General features: G+C 31.8%; 1 long non-coding RNA gene across 1 annotated transcript; it reads left to right on the top strand.

Annotated features, from left to right (window-relative positions):
• Window positions 1-920: 920 nt before the first annotated feature.
• On the top strand, window positions 921-2,672 carry LOC121130422 (uncharacterized). The gene is made up of 2 exons (XR_005868730.2): window positions 921-1,727; window positions 1,869-2,672. It is a non-coding gene; the product is annotated as an uncharacterized lncRNA (long non-coding RNA).
• The last annotated feature ends 3,395 nt before the right edge of the window (window positions 2,673-6,067 follow it).

The following is a 6,067-nucleotide window of genomic DNA, read 5'->3' on the forward strand; positions in this document are numbered from 1 at the left end:
AAAAATGGCTAGATTCGTTCAAACTGATATCACATGGAAAAAAGGGTTGGAGGAAAAAAAGGAAAGTTATCCACATGCAAAAAATAGCTAGATTCGTTTGAACTGATCAAGAAATAAATGGCAGTGGAAAAAACAAGGAAAAGTTTTTAGTGTGAAAAATTGTCTAGATTAATTTTAATCGTCAAGAGAAAAATGGCAGAAAAAAACAACAATGAAAAGTGTTTATTGCGAAAATATGGCTAAATCTGTTCAAACTGATCAAGAAAAAAATGGGTGAAAATAAAGAAAAATTGTCTATGTGGAAAAAATTGCTAGAATAGTTCATACTGATATATCAAGGAAACAATGGCAGGAGAAAAAGAGAAGAAAGGTGTTTATGTGGGAAAAAAATCCTAGATGCGCTCATGCAGATATAACAAGGAAGAAATGCAGTCGAGGAAAAAAAAGGAAAGGTGTCTAGGTGGAAAAAATAGCTAGATTCGTTTAAACTGATCAAAAAAAACTGAAAGAGAAAAAAAAGAGAATTGTCTAACTAGAAATAAGGGCTAGATGAGTTCAAACTTATATCACAAGGAAAAAATGGCAGGACATGAACAACGAAAAATGTCTAGGTAGAGAAAATGGCTAGATTATTTTAAGCTGATATCTCAAACAAAAAATGGCAGGAGAAAAAAGTGTCTATGTGGAAAAAATGGCTAGATACGTTTAAAGTGACATCTCAATGAAAAAGACTACAGGAGAAGAAAAAAAAGGAAAAGTGTTTAGTTGGAAAATATGGCTAGATTCTTTTAAAGTGATATCTGAAGGAAAAAATAGTAGGGAAAAAAAGGAAAAGTGTTCAGGTAGAAAAAATGGCTAGATCCGTTTAAAGTGATATAATCAGTTGGCAATCAGTAATCACCAATTTAACATATTTATTTAAAAATAAATAAACAAACAAACATGACAGCGGTTCGAATGAAACAAGAGCTATTCACTTCTTTCTCCTGGTACTCATTGATTGACGAACAAGCATTAGAATAATATATCGAGAAATATAAGGCTCCTGAAATTTTCGAGGCTGGAAGTTCTGTCCCAAGAAGAAGTCCACCCTACTCCCTTATGAAGCGTCGTAGTTTTCCTAGGATTAATTTTCGTCCCTCGTAGGATTCGGAATCCGAACATCTCTAACGATGGATGATTAAGTTATAAGTATCTTTCTTCGATTCCATCTACCTTCTTTTGGTTCTAACTCTTGGAGAACATAGAAGCCCACTTCTTTCGGTTTTAGTGATTGATGAATGATCTTAGTCCTATGCAATCGTCAAATTAAAAGCACATCTAAATATCAAATTTGTCTCTTTTTGAATGATTCAATTTTTTAAATTTGTTGTTTTAAATATTAATTTTTAGTTTTATGGTTATAAATTCAAATTGTTGTATTAGTATTTGTAATTAACATATCTTATTAAATATATCACATCCTTATAATATCTTAATCCCAAAGTGAATGAATCCCATCATAGTTTCAATCCTTGAATTTATTATTCATTGTTATATAGAGATGATTCCTACCCAAAGAAGGAATCCACTCTACTCTTGAATGAAGCTTAGCTTGGTTTGGTTCGCTTCTTAGGATAAATTGTCATTATCATTCCCGTATATATCATATCAGAAATCGAGCGAGCATCTCTTGTTGATGATAAAGTATTGGAATCTCTTCTTTTGTCCTAATTCTTCAAGAATATGTAATTATTTATTTTATTAATGAATGAAATCGATTTAAGCATATGAAAGCACATATAGATTTTTATTTTTTGATATGTTTAAACATTTATATTCATGTTGTTATAATCTTAAGTAATCATATTTTACTTAATTATATTTAGGTACCAATAATATCTTAACAACTAAGAATAGGAAGGATCTCGCAACCTCTCCTTCCTCAATGACTACAAGAGATTCAAAATACAAATTACAATATAATATAGTATATATTATCGGGGAAAAAATATGTATTGCACACGGTTGTCTTAGTAAATACAGAGCAACTAAGTCCGAAAGTATCGAAACTGGCCCCGGAAACATAATAATACCAAACCGAAGGATGAGTCACAAAGAAAACTTTGGAGTCAAGCCGTACCCAGCCAAAATTAGGAACCTTCATAATATTCTACACTTTGTGAACTTTATTTTATCTCCTCTGATTATAAAGTTGAATTTGAGGATACTAACAAAATTTGTCGTAAAGATCCTAACATAGTCCGAAACATATTGAAAAAGATACAATTCCTACCCAGTTTCGAAATATTCCTCTATATTACTCCAGATCAATTTGAACACTTAGATCCCAAGCTTGTCTTTCTTCATCTTGGGTCCTTAGGCAAATATAATTTAAAAAAACAGTGACATTAAGAACTTTGAGATGATTGACAAACTTTAACCAAAGAAAGAAATCCATTTTTTAATGAAATTAACATTCTACAATCTTAAATCACAGTTGATTTTAAATTTTAGATTCAAATTTGTCTAGGGATTGATCAATTTAGAGTACTTTAGCTCTTAAGCATTTAAGATTTTTTAAATTTACGTACAAAAATAATGAGCTTCCATTTCACCGCCTATTCACATATTATTATCAACAATTATATTCAAAAATGCGACGTATTACTAAATATACAAGTTTACTTCAATTCCTTATTGTGTTCTTGAATTTTATATTGAATGATTCAAATTTTATTGAAGATATTGATCATGTATCTATATCATATATATTTACATTAATGCAAAAATGAAAATCTACTATAATACAATATTATACTACATACTGTTCGTCCGTCCGTTCCCTAATAAAAACGCATAACCAGGGTATTATTTAAAAAATGGAGACAAATACAGACTTTAGACATAAAATAAACGTTGCTCAGAATTATGAGTTACGTATCTAAGTCTATGATGTATTCTGGTTAGACCAGATTCCTGGTCTCTAGAGGGCCTAATTAGTTGATTTTTTTCATAAAACAAGATCAATTCCATATGTCTCAAAATTTATGAAAGGTATGGGTCGTAGATTTGAAAATACAACAAAAAAAAGTTAAAAATCCAACGAATTAGGAAGAGGATTAGTGAGTTAATCTTAGTCTGTATTAATAAAATATTTCGAAATTAAATACATATATAATAGGGGTAAGTCCTTGAATAATATAAAAAAATACATCATAATAAATTGAGAAATTACAAATCGAAGGAAGATACATCTAATTGATCGTCCATCTCAAGAGATCCTCTTATTCGGAACTCCGTATTCCACAGACAGGGAAAGGATAAAATATCATCCGGGGCAAACTACCAGGCTTCAGAGAGTAGAGTCGACACATTTATTGGGAAGAATATTCCTGGATTACAACAATGAATAGATCTATTAATGATAAGTAGCAGGCTTGGACATTGAACGGGACCAAAATATGAACGGCTTTCAGTTTTTTATTGTCTATAAGAAGTAGCTTTTTGACTATTTTTTCCGAAGATTACTACATCTCTTTTTTTCTTGATGATGGATTTAATTATAATTATTATCCTTCATGGTGGCTAAAATATGATTTATTAAGTCCATTTTTTTTCTGAATCCGTTACTTTGTTTAATTACACCATTGACTCAAAAATAAGTCCTCTCAAGATAGCCTACAAAATGACAAATATTTTTAATTGATCAAATAAAAGGTATAATGGGCGTTAATGCATTTATTTATCTAGGATCTTGTTAAATTTTTATCCAATCTGTCGATATGAAGTAAATAAATTTTAAACGGATATTAGCTCATTCATCCTTAATACTGCGCAATATGAAAGTACTTTTTCTTAATGTTTAACATCTCTTTTTTTTTTTTCAATTAGTTGTCGGAAGAGCAAGGAAAGATATTCATATCCTCGAATTTCATACTATATAATTCAATTGCAGGTATTTAAAAATATCAACTTTTACACAATGCTGTACTCGATAATTCCTAAAAATTTAATTCAATTCTCTTGATGTTTAAGACTAGAGGTGCTAATGTCGGGTTGAAATTGATATACGTCTCAAAGAACAGATTAAATGTAAGCGTTACAAGATACTAGTTAAATAAATGTTTTTAAGTCCATTACAAATTATATTTGATCCATTACACCCCATTTGTAATTTTGAAGGCTATCTTGAGATGACTTATTTTCCAGCAAATGGTGCAATTAAACGAAGCAATGAATTTAAAAAAAATAAACTGAGCGAAATATTAAGAATTTATCTACATTAAATATAAATGACATGAATTGATATCTCCCACTTGAGTAAGGAATGGGAATCACAAAGGGCCAAAACACTTATACACTTCCTGCACGCACCTACAATTTTTTCTCTCTCCGTAAATCGGCATTTTTTAACATACCTACTTTACTTGCTTTATTTTTGAGGAAGATATTACATATTTTTGACACTTACATTTAGATTATCATCGTGAACTCTAATCCAAGGTAATTAATTTACTAAAGCTCTAATACACTTTGAAATCAAACCATCATATATTTGGGGAATTGTCCACCAATAATTATTTAATTACTTTAAAGAGAGAGACATATGTTTTTAAGGGTGTACGGTAACTTTGTATAAGACATATTTGTATACGGACATTTCGTATAATACATTTTCATATAACAACAATTTCGTATAAATTTATGAGGAAACTTTAATGGACTTGATGAATTGTCCTTTTGTACCCCGAATGTTGGGGGTGTTTTCGGGTACTACAGATACTTAAGTAACTACTAAGATCCCCTCACAACTCTTAATTGTACCCCAAATGTTTAGGGGTGATTTTGGGTACCGCTAGATTCCAAAATGGGGGCAACTTAACACCACTACTTTAATTAACAATGAGGATATCCCCTAATTGTACCCCGAATGTGGGGTGTGTGTTTTTGGTTACCTACAGGTCCAGGACGCAACCCACCGCTGATACTTGAAGAAACTAATAAGAGTCCCTCACAACCCCCAATTGTACCAGTAGCATAAACAGCTTGATGAATGGGCCTAGCAAGCCGTGGAGGATTTATTAATGCAATATTAAATTCAAATTATTTGTCTTAAACTATTATTCGCAGTTGTAAGTCTTTGAGTACATCATTCTAGTCGATTTTATAGCTTGGTCTTTGAGTTAGTCAGATTTAGTTACTCATTTGTGGGCCTCAGGCAAAGCCAGTTGAAAAAAAAAAGCGAATGGATCTACTCTTACTTCTTGTATTTAAAGATTTCATTTGTGTGTATTGTGATCAACAATGCAATCGAACAGGTCAATCCTAATCATTTGGCGTCCTATGTAAGATATTAGGCAATAATATGTACATTCAATATTACTTAACTGATCGGGGAAGTTCATTTAGGTGGGGTTGTAGCCGAGGGAAGCATTTTATCCTCTCACCCCCCCAGCATCAATTGTGGCATTAATGTCATGTCTCTAAAAACAATAGTACCCATTTGTCTTGAGAGGTTAACACTATAGACAAACTAAGACCACTGTGGGTATATGAGAGATGAGCTCACAGAAGGAATATACAGGGTTTTCAAAAAATCAACAAAGCCATTTTAATCAATCAGAGGCCTCTACCAAAAAAAATCCCCAGAAAATAAAAAAAATGAAACTCAACTGGGCCTGACAATTAGGTATTAAAGCCCCACTTGGCCCAAGTATTATGGACCTAAATATCATGTTGGCAAAATCAAGCCCACCCGAAAGTCGGGTTAGGTGTGTACTCACCTTTTTTCTTCACACCCACTTATAGTAGCCCCTGAATGAACGGCACCCTTGGCATTTGCCAATAATGTATATGCCACGAGTCGGCTTTGCTAGTAAATAAGGTTACTCTGAAAAAATATGCATGTTAAGTAGCTTTTTAATGGAGGAGGCTGTTGAAAATAAATCGGAAGTTACCGTAGACTAGTTTGAAGCTGTTCAGACAAACAATTTGAATAAATTGGAAACTACTTGATAAAAATTGAAGGCATTATTTGTATCATTATATTAGAGTCCTTTACCGAAAACTCCGGCAGAAAACTAAA

The sequence above is a fragment of the Lepeophtheirus salmonis genome, chromosome Z (assembly GCF_016086655.4).
Source record: "Lepeophtheirus salmonis chromosome Z, UVic_Lsal_1.4, whole genome shotgun sequence".
Lineage (NCBI taxonomy): Eukaryota > Metazoa > Arthropoda > Copepoda > Siphonostomatoida > Caligidae > Lepeophtheirus > Lepeophtheirus salmonis.